Here is a 16205-nt window from a genome sequence, read left to right on the forward strand (position 1 = left end):
TTTGGAAATGACCAGAAAACTGATAATATTTACAACTCCAGCTACTTTAGGAAGCGTTTTCACTTGAATTTGCTTTCAAATATAAGGAATTAGGTTTATACAGCTCAAAATTTGTGTAGAAATACTGGAAGTGAGGACTATTCTGTTTATGTTTATAATTGGAGGCCGAATTTCTCTGGCGTTTTCTGTGTGGATAAGTTACAATGCTGACGATTCGAGTATATCGTTGTAGGAACTCTCTCTAACTGTGGTAAAAATCTTCAAATACGCAATTATAGTTTCCCGAAATGATTAAAAACTTGTAAGAAACACTTGAAATAAAAGGTAATAGATTCATACTACATTTTCTGCCATTTTCATTCATGGAAGTTACCAGTGGAAAGCTTGGAAATGATCAGAAAACTGATAATATTTACAACTCCGATTAATTTAGGGAGCGTTTTGAATTCAATTTGTTTCAAATATTAGGAATTCAGGGTTATTCAGCTCAAAATTTGTTTAAAAACACTGTAAGTAAGGACTATACTGTTTATGTTTACAATTGGAGGCCGAATTTCTCTGGCGTTTTCTGTGTGAATCAGTTAAAATGATGACGATTCCAGTATATACTTGTAGGAACACTCTCTAATTCTGGTCAAACTCTTCAAATACGCAATTATAGTTTCCAGAAATGATTAAAAACTTGTATGAAACACTTTAAATCGAAGGAAATAGGTTCTTACTACATTTCCTGCCATTTTCAATCACGGAGGTTACCAGTGGAAAGTTCGGAAATGACCAGAAAAATGATAATATTTACAACTCCGGCTACTTTTTAGAAGCGTTTTCACTTGAATTTCCTTTCAAATATTAGGAATTAGGTTTATACAGCTCAAAATTTGTGTAGAAATACTGGAAGTGAGGACTATACTGTTTATGTTTATAATTGGAGGCTGAATTTCTCTGGCGTTTTCTGTGTGGATAAGATACAATGCTGACGATTTGAGTATATAGTTGTAGGAACTCTCTCTAGTTGTGGTAAAACTCTTCAAATACGCAATTATAGTTTCCCGAAATGATTAAAAACTTGTAAGAAACACTTGAAATAAAAGGTAATAGATTCATACTACATTTTCTGCCATTTTCATTCATGGAGGTTACCAGAGGAAAGCTTGGAAATGACCAGAAAACTGATAATATTTACAACTCCGATTAATTTAGGGAGCGTTTTGAATTCAATTTGTTTCAAATATTAGGAATTCGGGGTTACTCAGCTCACAATTTGTTTAAAAACACTGTAAGTAAGGCCTATACTGTTTATGTTTACAATTGGAGGCCGAATTTCTCTGGCGTTTTCTGTGTGGATAAGTTACAATGATGACGATTCCAGTATATACTTGTAGGAACATTCTCTAATTCTGGTCAAACTCTTCAAATACGCAATTATAGTTTCCAGAAATGATTAAAAACATGTATGAAACACTTGAAATAAAAGGATATAGGTTCTTACTACATTTCCTGCCATTTTCAATCACGGAGGTTACCAGTGGAAAGTTCGGAAATGACAAGAAAACTGATAATATTTACAACTCCGGCTACTTTTTCGAAGCGTTTTCACATGAATTTGCTTTCAAATATTAGGAATTAGATTTATACAGCTCAAAATTTGTTTAGAAACACTGTAAGTAAGGACTATACTGTTTATGTTTACAATTGGAGGCCGAATTTCTCTGGCGTTTTCAGTGTGAATCAGTTAAAATGCTGACGATTCCAGTATATACTTGTAGGAACACTCTCTAATTCTGGTCAAACTCTTCAAATACGCAATTATAGTTTCCCGAAATGATTAAAAACTTGTAAGAAACACTTGAAATAAAAGGTAATAGATTCATACTACATTTTCTGCCATTTTCATTCATGGAGGTTACCAGAGGAAAGCTTGGAAATGACCAGAAAACTGATAATATTTACAACTCCGATTAATTTAGGGAGAGTTTTGAATTCAATTTGTTTCAAATATAAGAATTCAGGGTTATTCAGCTCACAATTTGTTTAAAAACACTGTAAGTAAGGACTATACTGTTTATGTTTACAATTGGAGGCCGAATTTCTCTGGCGTTTTCTGTGTGGATAAGTTAAAATGCTGACGATTCGAGTATATAGTTGTAGGAACTCTCTCTAATTGTGGTAAAACTCTTCAAATACGCAATTATAGTTTCCCGAAATGATTAAAACCTTGTAAGAAACACTTGAAATAATAGGATATAGGCTCTTACTACATTTCCTGCCATTTTCAATCAGGAGGTTACCAGTGGAAAGTTCAGAAATGACCAGAAAAATGATAATATTTACAACTCCGGCTACTTTTTAGAAGCGTTTTCACTTGAATTTCCTTTCAAATATTAGGAATTAGGTTTATACAGCTCAAAATTTGTGTAGAAATACTGGAAGTGAGGACTATACTGTTTATGTTTATAATTGGAGGCCGAATTTCTCTGGCGTTTTCTGTGTGGATAAGTTACAATGCTGACGATTCGAGTATATCGTTGTAGGAACTCTCTCTAACTGTGGTAAAACTCTTCAAATACGCAATTATAGTTTCCCGAAATGCTTAAAAACTTGTAAGAAACACTTGAAATAAAAGGTTATAGATTCATACTACATTTTCTGCCATTTTCATTCATGGAAGTTACCAGTGGAAAGCTTGGAAATGATCAGAAAACTGATAATATTTACAACTCCGATTAATTTAGGGAGCGTTTTGAATTCAATTTGTTTCAAATATTAGGAATTCAGGGTTATTCAGCTCAAAATTTGTTTAAAAACACTGTAAGTAAGGACTATACTGTTTATGTTTACAATTGGAGGCCGAATTTCTCTGGCGTTTTCTGTGTGAATCAGTTAAAATGATGACGATTCCAGTATATACTTGTAGGAACACTCTCTAATTCTGGTCAAACTCTTCAAATAAGCAATTATAGTTTCCAGAAATGATTAAAAACTTGTATGAAACACTTTAAATCAAAGGAAATAGGTTTTTACTACATTTCCTGCCATTTTCAATCACGGAGGTTACCAGTGGAAAGTTCGGAAATGACCAGAAAAATGATAATATTTACAACTCCGGCTACTTTTTAGAAGCGTTTTCACTTGAATTTCCTTTCAAATATTAGGAATTAGGTTTATACAGCTCAAAATTTGTGTAGAAATACTGGAAGTGAGGACTATACTGTTTATGTTTATAATTGGAGGCTGAATTTCTCTGGCGTTTTCTGTGTGGATAAGATACAATGCTGACGATTTGAGTATATAGTTGTAGGAACTCTCTCTAGTTGTGGTAAAACTCTTCAAATACGCAATTATAGTTTCCCAAAATGATTAAAAACTTGTAAGAAACACTTGAAATAAAAGGTAATAGATTCATACTACATTTTCTGCCATTTTCATTCATGGAGGTTACCAGAGGAAAGCTTGGAAATGACCAGAAAACTGATAATATTTACAACTCCGATTAATTTAGGGAGCGTTTTGAATTCAATTTGTTTCAAATATTAGGAATTCAGGGTTACTCAGCTCACAATTTGTTTAAAAACACTGTAAGTAAGGACTATACTGTTTATGTTTACAATTGGAGGCCGAATTTCTCTGGCGTTTTCTGTGTGGATAAGTTACAATGATGACGATTCCAGTATATACTTGTAGGGACATTCTCTAATTCTGGTCAAACTCTTCAAATACGCAATTATAGTTTCCAGAAATGATTAAAAACTTGTATGAAACACTTGAAATAAAAGGATATAGGTTCTTACTACATTTCCTGCCATTTTCAATCACGGAGGTTACCAGTGGAAAGTTCGGAAATGACAAGAAAACTGATAATATTTACAACTCCGGCTACTTTTTCGAAGCGTTTTCACATGAATTTGCTTTCAAATATTAGGAATTAGATTTATACAGCTCAAAATTTGTTTAGAAACACTGTAAGTAAGGACTATACTGTTTATGTTTACAATTGGAGGCCGAATTTCTCTGGCGTTTTCAGTGTGAATCAGTTAAAATGCTGACGATTCCAGTATATACTTGTAGGAACACTCTCTAATTCTGGTCAAACTCTTCAAATACGCAATTATAGTTTCCAGAAATGATTAAAAACTTGTAAGAAACACTTGAAATAAAAGGATATAGGCTCTTACTACATTTCCTGCCATTTTCAATGACGGAGGTTACCAGTGGAAAGTTTGGAAATGACCAGAAAACTGATAATATTTACAACTCCAGCTACTTTAGGAAGCGTTTTCACTTGAATTTGCTTTCAAATATAAGGAATTAGGTTTATACAGCTCAAAATTTGTGTAGAAATACTGGAAGTGAGGACTATTCTGTTTATGTTTATAATTGGAGGCCGAATTTCTCTGGCGTTTTCTGTGTGGATAAGTTACAATGCTGACGATTCGAGTATATCATTGTAGGAACTCTCTCTAACTGTGGTAAAACTCTTCAAATACGCAATTATAGTTTCCCGAAATGATTAAAAACGTGTAAGAAACACTTGAAATAAAATGTAATAGATTCATACTACATTTTCTGCCATTTTCATTCATGGAAGTTACCAGTGGAAAGTTCGGAAATGACCAGAAAAATGATAATATTTAGAACTCCGGCTACTTTTTAGAAGCGTTTTCACTTGAATTTCCTTTCAAATATTAGGAATTAGATTTATACAGCTCAAAATTTGTTTAGAAACACTGTAAGTAAGGACTATACTGTTTATGTTTACAATTGGAGGCCGAATTTCTCTGGCGTTTTCTGTGTGAATCAGTTAAAATGCTGACGATTCCAGTATATACTTGTAGGAACACTCTGTAATTCTGGTCAAACTCTTCAAATACGCAATTATAGTTTCCAGAAATGAATAAAAACTTCTAAGAAACACTTGAAATAAAAGGTAATAGATTCATATTACATTTTCTGCCATTTTCATTCATGGAGGTTACCAGGGGAAAGCTTGGAAATGACCAGAAAACTGATAATATTTACAACTCCGATTAATTTAGGGAGCGTTTTGCATTCAATTTGTTTCAAATATTAGGAATTCAGGGTTATTCAGCTCAAAATTTGTTTAAAAACACTGTAAGTAAGGACTATACTGTTTATGTTTACAATTGGAGGCCGAATTTCTCTGGCGTTTTCTGTGTGAATCAGTTAAAATGATGACGATTCCAGTATATACTTGTAGGAACACTCTCTAATTCTGGTCAAACTCTTCAAATAAGCAATTATAGTTTCCAGAAATGATTAAAAACTTGTATGAAACACTTTAAATCGAAGGAAATAGGTTTTTACTACATTTCCTGCCATTTTCAATCACGGAGGTTACCAGTGGAAAGTTCGGAAATGACCAGAAAAATGATAATATTTACAACTCCGGCTACTTTTTAGAAGCGTTTTCACTTGAATTTCCTTTCAAATATTAGGAATTAGGTTTATACAGCTCAAAATTTGTGTAGAAATACTGGAAGTGAGGACTTTACTGTTTATGTTTATAATTGGAGGCTGAATTTCTCTGGCGTTTTCTGTGTGGATAAGATACAATGCTGACGATTTGAGTATATAGTTGTAGGAACTCTCTCTAGTTGTGGTAAAACTCTTCAAATACGCAATTATAGTTTCCCAAAATGATTAAAAACTTGTAGGAAACACTTGAAATAAAAGGTAATAGATTCATACTACATTTTCTGCCATTTTCATTCATGGAGGTTACCAGAGGAAAGCTTGGAAATGACCAGAAAACTGATAATATTTACAACTCCGATTAATTTAGGGAGCGTTTTGAATTCAATTTGTTTCAAATATTAGGAATTCAGGGTTACTCAGCTCACAATTTGTTTAAAAACACTGTAAGTAAGGACTATACTGTTTATGTTTACAATTAGAGGCCGAATTTCTCTGGCGTTTTCTGTGTGGATAAGTTACAATGATGACGATTCCAGTATATACTTGTAGGAACATTCTCTAATTCTGGTAAAACTCTTCAAATACGCAATTATAGTTTCCAGAAATGATTAAAAACTTGTATGAAACACTTGAAATAAAAGGATATAGGTTCTTACTACATTTCCTGCCATTTTCAATCACGGAGGTTACCAGTGGAAAGTTCGGAAATGACAAGAAAACTGATAATATTTACAACTCCGGCTACTTTTTCGAAGCGTTTTCACATGAATTTGCTTTCAAATATTAGGAATTAGATTTATACAGCTCAAAATTTGTTTAGAAACAGTGTAAGTAAGGACTATACTGTTTATGTTTACAATTGGAGGCCGAATTTCTCTGGCGTTTTCAGTGTGAATCAGTTAAAATGCTGACGATTCCAGTATATACTTGTAGGAACACTCTCTAATTCTGGTCAAACTCTTCAAATACGCAATTATAGTTTCCAGAAATGATTAAAAACTTGTAAGAAACACTTGAAATAAAAGGATATAGGCTCTTACTACATTTCCTGCCATTTTCAATGACGGAGGTTACCAGTGGAAAGTTTGGAAATGACCAGAAAACTGATAATATTTACAACTCCAGCTACTTTAGGAAGCGTTTTCACTTGAATTTGCTTTCAAATATAAGGAATTAGGTTTATACAGCTCAAAATTTGTGTAGAAATACTGGAAGTGAGGACTATTCTGTTTATGTTTATAATTGGAGGCCGAATTTCTCTGGCGTTTTCTGTGTGGATAAGTTACAATGCTGACGATTCGAGTATATCATTGTAGGAACTCTCTCTAACTGTGGTAAAACTCTTCAAATACGCAATTATAGTTTCCCGAAATGATTAAAAACGTGTAAGAAACACTTGAAATAAAATGTAATAGATTCATACTACATTTTCTGCCATTTTCATTCATGGAAGTTACCAGTGGAAAGTTCGGAAATGACCAGAAAAATGATAATATTTACAACTCCGGCTACTTTTTAGAAGCGTTTTCACTTGAATTTCCTTTCAAATATTAGGAATTAGATTTATACAGCTCAAAATTTGTTTAGAAACACTGTAAGTAAGGACTATACTGTTTATGTTTACAATTGGAGGCCGAATTTCTCTGGCGTTTTCTGTGTGAATCAGTTAAAATGCTGACGATTCCAGTATATACTTGTAGGAACACTCTGTAATTCTGGTCAAACTCTTCAAATACGCAATTATAGTTTCCAGAAATGAATAAAAACTTCTAAGAAACACTTGAAATAAAAGGTAATAGATTCATATTACATTTTCTGCCATTTTCATTCATGGAGGTTACCAGGGGAAAGCTTGGAAATGACCAGAAAACTGATAATATTTACAACTCCGATTAATTTAGGGAGCGTTTTGCATTCAATTTGTTTCAAATATTAGGAATTCAGGGTTATTCAGCTCAAAATTTGTTTAAAAACACTGTAAGTAAGGACTATACTGTTTATGTTTACAATTGGAGGCCGAATTTCTCTGGCGTTTTCTGTGTGAATCAGTTAAAATGATGACGATTCCAGTATATACTTGTAGGAACACTCTCTAATTCTGGTCAAACTCTTCAAATAAGCAATTATAGTTTCCAGAAATGATTAAAAACTTGTATGAAACACTTTAAATCGAAGGAAATAGGTTTTTACTACATTTCCTGCCATTTTCAATCACGGAGGTTACCAGTGGAAAGTTCGGAAATGACCAGAAAAATGATAATATTTACAACTCCGGCTACTTTTTAGAAGCGTTTTCATTTGAATTTCCTTTCAAATATTAGGAATTAGGTTTATACAGCTCAAAATTTGTGTAGAAATACTGGAAGTGAGGACTTTACTGTTTATGTTTATAATTGGAGGCTGAATTTCTCTGGCGTTTTCTGTGTGGATAAGATACAATGCTGACGATTTGAGTATATAGTTGTAGGAACTCTCTCTAGTTGTGGTAAAACTCTTCAAATACGCAATTATAGTTTCCCAAAATGATTAAAAACTTGTAAGAAACACTTGAAATAAAAGGTAATAGATTCATACTACATTTTCTGCCATTTTCATTCATGGAGGTTACCAGAGGAAAGCTTGGAAATGACCAGAAAACTGATAATATTTACAACTCCGATTAATTTAGGGAGCGTTTTGAATTCAATTTGTTTCAAATATTAGGAATTCAGGGTTACTCAGCTCACAATTTGTTTAAAAACACTGTAAGTAAGGACTATACTGTTTATGTTTACAATTAGAGGCCGAATTTCTCTGGCGTTTTCTGTGTGGATAAGTTACAATGATGACGATTCCAGTATATACTTGTAGGAACATTCTCTAATTCTGGTCAAACTCTTCAAATACGCAATTATAGTTTCCAGAAATGATTAAAAACTTGTATGAAACACTTGAAATAAAAGGATATAGGTTCTTACTACATTTCCTGCCATTTTCAATCACGGAGGTTACCAGTGGAAAGTTCGGAAATGACAAGAAAACTGATAATATTTACAACTCCGGCTACTTTTTCGAAGCGTTTTCACATGAATTTGCTTTCAAATATTAGGAATTAGATTTATACAGCTCAAAATTTGTTTAGAAACACTGTAAGTAAGGACTATACTGTTTATGTTTACAATTGGAGGCCGAAATTCTCTGGCGTTTTCAGTGTGAATCAGTTAAAATGCTGACGATTCCAGTATATACTTGTAGGAACACTCTCTAATTCTGGTCAAACTCTTCAAATAAGCAATTATAGTTTCCAGAAATGATTAAAAACTTGTAAGAAACACTTGAAATAAAAGGATATAGGCTCTTACTACATTTCCTGCCATTTTCAATCACGGAGGTTACCAGTGGAATGTTTGGAAATGACCAGAAAACTGATAATATTTACAACTCCAGCTACTTTAGGAAGCGTTTTCACTTGAATTTGCTTTCAAATATAAGGAATTAGGTTTATACAGCTCAAAATTTGTGTAGAAATACTGGAAGTGAGGACTATTCTGTTTATGTTTATAATTGGAGGCCGAATTTCTCTGGCGTTTTCTGTGTGGATAAGTTACAATGCTGACGATTCGAGTATATCATTGTAGGAACTCTCTCTAACTGTGGTAAAACTCTTCAAATACGCAATTATAGTTTCCCGAAATGATTAAAAACGTGTAAGAAACACTTGAAATAAAAGGTAATAGATTCATACTACATTTTCTGCCATTTTCATTCATGGAAGTTACCAGTGGAAAGTTCGGAAATGACCAGAAAAATGATAATATTTACAACTCCGGCTACTTTTTAGAAGCGTTTTCACTTGAATTTCCTTTCAAATATTAGGAATTAGATTTATACAGCTCAAAATTTGTTTAGAAACACTGTAAGTAAGGACTATACTGTTTATGTTTACAATTGGAGGCCGAATTTCTCTGGCGTTTTCTGTGTGAATCAGTTAAAATGCTGACGATTCCAGTATATACTTGTAGGAACACTCTCTAATGCTGGTCAAACTCTTCAAATACGCAATTATAGTTTCCAGAAATGAATAAAAACTTCTAAGAAACACTTGAAATAAAAGGTAATAGATTCATACTACATTTTCTGCCATTTTCATTCATGGAGGTTACCAGGGGAAAGCTTGGAAATGACCAGAAAACTGATAATATTTACAACTCCGATTAATTTAGGGAGCGTTTTGCATTCAATTTGTTTCAAATATTAGGAATTCAGGGTTATTCAGCTCAAAATTTGTTTAAAAACACTGTAAGTAAGGACTATACTGTTTATGTTTACAATTGGAGGCCGAATTTCTCTGGCGTTTTCTGTGTGAATCAGTTAAAATGATGACGATTCCAGTATATACTTGTAGGAACACTCCTAATTCTGGTCAAACTCTTCAAATACGCAATTATAGTTTCCAGAAATGATTAAAAACTTGTATGAAACACTTTAAATTGAAGGAAATAGGTTCTTACTACATTTCCTGCCATTTTCAATCACGGAGGTTACCAGTGGAAAGTTCGGAAATGACCAGAAAAATGATAATATTTACAACTCCGGCTACTTTTTAGAAGCGTTTTCACTTGAATTTCCTTTCAAATATTAGGAATTAGGTTTATACAGCTCAAAATTTGTGTAGAAATACTGGAAGTGAGGACTATACTGTTTATGTTTATAATTGGAGGCTGAATTTCTCTGGCGTTTTCTGTGTGGATAAGATACAATGCTGACGATTTGAGTATATAGTTGTAGGAACTCTCTCTAGTTGTGGTAAAACTCTTCAAATACGCAATTATAGTTTCCCAAAATGATTAAAAACTTGTAAGAAACACTTGAAATAAAAGGTAATAGATTCATACTACATTTTCTGCCATTTTCATTCATGGAGGTTACCAGAGGAAAGCTTGGAAATGACCAGAAAACTGATAATATTTACAACTCCGATTAATTTAGGGAGCGTTTTGAATTCAATTTGTTTCAAATATTAGGAATTCAGGGTTACTCAGCTCACAATTTGTTTAAAAACACTGTAAGTAAGGACTATACTGTTTATGTTTACAATTGGAGGCCGAATTTCTCTGGCGTTTTCTGTGTGGATAAGTTACAATGATGACGATTCCAGTATATACTTGTAGGGACATTCTCTAATTCTGGTCAAACTCTTCAAATACGCAATTATAGTTTCCAGAAATGATTAAAAACTTGTATGAAACACTTGAAATAAAAGGATATAGGTTCTTACTACATTTCCTGCCATTTTCAATCACGGAGGTTACCAGTGGAAAGTTCGGAAATGACAAGAAAACTGATAATATTTACAACTCCGGCTACTTTTTCGAAGCGTTTTCACATGAATTTGCTTTCAAATATTAGGAATTAGATTTATACAGCTCAAAATTTGTTTAGAAACACTGTAAGTAAGGACTATACTGTTTATGTTTACAATTGTAGGCCGAATTTCTCTGGCGTTTTCAGTGTGAATCAGTTAAAATGCTGACGATTCCAGTATATACTTGTAGGAACACTCTCTAATTCTGGTCAAACTCTTCAAATACGCAATTATAGTTTCCAGAAATGATTAAAAACTTGTAAGAAACACTTGAAATAAAAGGATATAGGCTCTTACTACATTTCCTGCCATTTTCAATGACGGAGGTTACCAGTGGAAAGTTTGGAAATGACCAGAAAACTGATAATATTTACAACTCCAGCTACTTTAGGAAGCGTTTTCACTTGAATTTGCTTTCAAATATAAGGAATTAGGTTTATACAGCTCAAAATTTGTGTAGAAATACTGGAAGTGAGGACTATTCTGTTTATGTTTATAATTGGAGGCCGAATTTCTCTGGCGTTTTCTGTGTGGATAAGTTACAATGCTGACGATTCGAGTATATCATTGTAGGAACTCTCTCTAACTGTGGTAAAACTCTTCAAATACGCAATTATAGTTTCCCGAAATGATTAAAAACGTGTAAGAAACACTTGAAATAAAAGGTAATAGATTCATACTACATTTTCTGCCATTTTCATTCATGGAAGTTACCAGTGGAAAGCTTGGAAATGATCAGAAAACTGATAATATTTACAACTCCGATTAATTTAGGGAGCGTTTTGAATTCAATTTGTTTCAAATATTAGGAATTCAGGGTTATTCAGTTCAAAATTTGTTTAAAAACACTGTAAGTAAGGACTATACTGTTTATGTTTACAATTGGAGGCCGAATTTCTCTGGCGTTTTCTGTGTGAATCAGTTAAAATGATGACGATTCCAGTATATACTTGTAGGAACACTCTCTAATTCTGGTCAAACTCTTCAAATACGCAATTATAGTTTCCCAAAATGATTAAAAACTTGTAAGAAACACTTGAAATAAAAGGTAATAGATTCATACTACATTTTCTGCCATTTTCATTCATGGAGGTTACCAGAGGAAAGCTTGGAAATGACCAGAAAACTGATAATATTTACAACTCCGATTAATTTAGGGAGCGTTTTGAATTCAATTTGTTTCAAATATTAGGAATTCAGGGTTACTCAGCTCACAATTTGTTTAAAAACACTGTAAGTAAGGACTATACTGTTTATGTTTACAATTGGAGGCCGAATTTCTCTGGCGTTTTCTGTGTGGATAAGTTACAATGATGACGATTCCAGTATATACTTGTAGGGACATTCTCTAATTCTGGTCAAACTCTTCAAATACGCAATTATAGTTTCCAGAAATGATTAAAAACTTGTATGAAACACTTGAAATAAAAGGATATAGGTTCTTACTACATTTCCTGCCATTTTCAATCACGGAGGTTACCAGTGGAAAGTTCGGAAATGACAAGAAAACTGATAATATTTACAACTCCGGCTACTTTTTCGAAGCGTTTTCACATGAATTTGCTTTCAAATATTAGGAATTAGATTTATACAGCTCAAAATTTGTTTAGAAACACTGTAAGTAAGGACTATACTGTTTATGTTTACAATTGGAGGCCGAATTTCTCTGGCGTTTTCAGTGTGAATCAGTTAAAATGCTGACGATTCCAGTATATACTTGTAGGAACACTCTCTAATTCTGGTCAAACTCTTCAAATACGCAATTATAGTTTCCAGAAATGATTAAAAACTTGTAAGAAACACTTGAAATAAAAGGATATAGGCTCTTACTACATTTCCTGCCATTTTCAATGACGGAGGTTACCAGTGGAAAGTTTGGAAATGACCAGAAAACTGATAATATTTACAACTCCAGCTACTTTAGGAAGCGTTTTCACTTGAATTTGCTTTCAAATATAAGGAATTAGGTTTATACAGCTCAAAATTTGTGTAGAAATACTGGAAGTGAGGACTATTCTGTTTATGTTTATAATTGGAGGCCGAATTTCTCTGGCGTTTTCTGTGTGGATAAGTTACAATGCTGACGATTCGAGTATATCATTGTAGGAACTCTCTCTAACTGTGGTAAAACTCTTCAAATACGCAATTATAGTTTCCCGAAATGATTAAAAACGTGTAAGAAACACTTGAAATAAAAGGTAATAGATTCATACTACATTTTCTGCCATTTTCATTCATGGAAGTTACCAGTGGAAAGCTTGGAAATGATCAGAAAACTGATAATATTTACAACTCCGATTAATTTAGGGAGCGTTTTGAATTCAATTTGTTTCAAATATTAGGAATTCAGGGTTATTCAGTTCAAAATTTGTTTAAAAACACTGTAAGTAAGGACTATACTGTTTATGTTTACAATTGGAGGCCGAATTTCTCTGGCGTTTTCTGTGTGAATCAGTTAAAATGATGACGATTCCAGTATATACTTGTAGGAACACTCTCTAATTCTGGTCAAACTCTTCAAATACGCAATTATAGTTTCCAGAAATGATTAAAAACTTGTATGAAACACTTTAAATCAAAGGAAATAGGTTCTTACTACATTTCCTGCCATTTTCAATCACGGAGGTTACCAGTGGAAAGTTCGGAAATGACCAGAAAAATGATAATATTTACAACTCCGGCTACTTTTTAGAAGCGTTTTCACTTGAATTTCCTTTCAAATATTAGGAATTAGATTTATACAGCTCAAAATTTGTTTAGAAACACTGTAAGTAAGGACTATACTGTTTATGTTTACAATTGGAGGCCGAATTTCTCTGGCGTTTTCTGTGTGAATCAGTTAAAATGCTGACGATTCCAGTATATACTTGTAGGAACACTCTCTAATTCTGGTCAAACTCTTCAAATACGCAATTATAGTTTCCAGAAATGAATAAAAACTTCTAAGAAACACTTGAAATAAAAGGTAATAGATTCATACTACATTTTCTGCCATTTTCATTCATGGAGGTTACCAGGGGAAAGCTTGGAAATGACCAGAAAACTGATAATATTTACAACTCCGATTAATTTAGGGAGCGTTTTGCATTCAATTTGTTTCAAATATTAGGAATTCAGGGTTATTCAGCTCCAAATTTGTTTAAAAACACTGTAAGTAAGGACTATACTGTTTATGTTTACAATTGGAGGCAGAATTTCTCGGGCGTTTTCTGTGTGAATCAGTTAAAATGATGACGATTCCAGTAAATACTTGTAGGAACACTCTCTAATTCTGGTCAAACTCTTCAAATACGCAATTATAGTTTCCCGAAATGATTAAAAACTTGTAAGAAACACTTCAAATAAAAGGTAATAGATTCATACTACATTTTCTGCCATTTTCATTCATGGAGGTTACCAGAGGAAAGCTTGGAAAGGACCAGAAAACTTATAATATTTACAACTCCGAATAATTTAGGGAGCGTTTCCAATTCAATTTGTTTCAAATATTAGGAATTCAGGGTTATTCAGCTCAAAATTTGTTGAAAAACACTGTAAATAAGGACTATACTGTTTATGTTTACAATTGGAGGCCGAATTTCTCTGGCGTTTTCTGTGTGGATAAGTTACAATGCTGACGATTCGAGTATATAGTTGTAGGAACTCTCTCTAATTGTGGTAAAACTCTTCAAATACGCAATTATAGTTTCCCGAAATGATTAAAAACTTGTAAGAAACACTTGAAATAAAAGGATATAGGCTCTTACTACATTTCCTGCCATTTTCAATCACGGAGGTTACCAGTGGAAAGTTTGGAAATGACCAGAAAACTGATAATATTTACAACTCCAGCTACTTTAGGAAGCGTTTTCACTTGAATTTGCTTTCAAATATAAGGAATTAGGTTTATACAGCTCAAAATTTGTGTAGAAATACTGGAAGTGAGGACTATTCTGTTTATGTTTATAATTGGAGGCCGAATTTCTCTGGCGTTTTCTGTGTGGATAAGTTACAATGCTGACGATTCGAGTATATCATTGTAGGAACTCTCTCTAACTGTGGTAAAACTCTTCAAATACGCAATTATAGTTTCCCGAAATGATTAAAAACGTGTAAGAAACACCTGAAATAAAAGGTAATAGATTCATACTACATTTTCTGCCATTTTCATTCATGGAAGTTACCAGTGGAAAGCTTGGAAATGATCAGAAAACTGATAATATTTACAACTCCGATTAATTTAGGGAGCGTTTTGAATTCAATTTGTTTCAAATATTAGGAATTCAGGGTTATTCAGCTCAAAATTTGTTTAAAAACACTGTAAGTAAGGACTATACTGTTTATGTTTACAATTGGAGGCCGAATTTCTCTGGTGTTTTCTGTGTGGATAAGTTACAATGATGACGATTCCAGTATATACTTGTAGGAACACTCTCTAATTCTGGTCAAACTCTTCAAATACGCAATTATAGTTTCCAGAAATGATTAAAAACTTGTATGAAACACTTTAAATAAAAGGAAATAGGTTCTTACTACATTTCCTGCCATTTTCAATCACGGAGGTTACCAGTGGAATGTTCGGAAATGACCAGAAAACTGATAATATTTACAACTCCGGCTACTTTTTGGAAGTGTTTTCACATGAATTTGCTTTCAAATATTAGGAATTAGATTTATACACCTCAAAATTTGTTTAGAAACACTGTAAGTAAGGACTATACTGTTTATGTTTACAATTGGAGGCCAAATTTCTCTGGCGTTTTCTGTGTGAATCAGTTAAAATGCTGACGATTCCAGTATATAGTTGTAGGAACACTCTCTAATTCTGGTCAAACTCTTCAAATACGCAATTATAGTTTCCAGAAATGAATAAAAACTTGTAAGAAATACTTGAAATAAAAGGTAATAGATTCATACTGCATTTTCTGCCATTTTCATTCATGGAGGTTACCAGTGGAAAGCTTGGAAATGACCAGAAAACTGATAATATTTACAACTCCGATTAATTTAGGGAGCGTTTCCAATTCAATTTGTTTCAAATATTAGGAATTCAGGGTTATTCAGCTCAAAATTTGTTTAAAAACACTGTAAGTAAGGAGTATACTGTTTATGTTTACAATTGGAGGCCGAATTTCTCTGGCGTTTTCTGTGTGAATCAGTTAAAATGATGACGATTCCAGTATATACTTGTAGGAACACTCTCTAATTCTGGTCAAACTCTTCAAATAAGCAATTATAGTTTCCAGAAATGATTAAAAACTTGTATGAAACACTTTAAATCGAAGGAAATAGGTTTTTACTACATTTCCTGCCATTTTCAATCACGGAGGTTACCAGTGGAAAGTTCGGAAATGACCAGAAAAATGATAATATTTACAACTCCGGCTACTTTTTAGAAGCGTTTTCACTTGAATTTCCTTTCAAATATTAGGAATTAGGTTTATACAGC

Source organism: Myotis daubentonii, chromosome X, assembly GCF_963259705.1.
Source record: "Myotis daubentonii chromosome X, mMyoDau2.1, whole genome shotgun sequence".
Taxonomy (NCBI): domain Eukaryota; kingdom Metazoa; phylum Chordata; class Mammalia; order Chiroptera; family Vespertilionidae; genus Myotis; species Myotis daubentonii.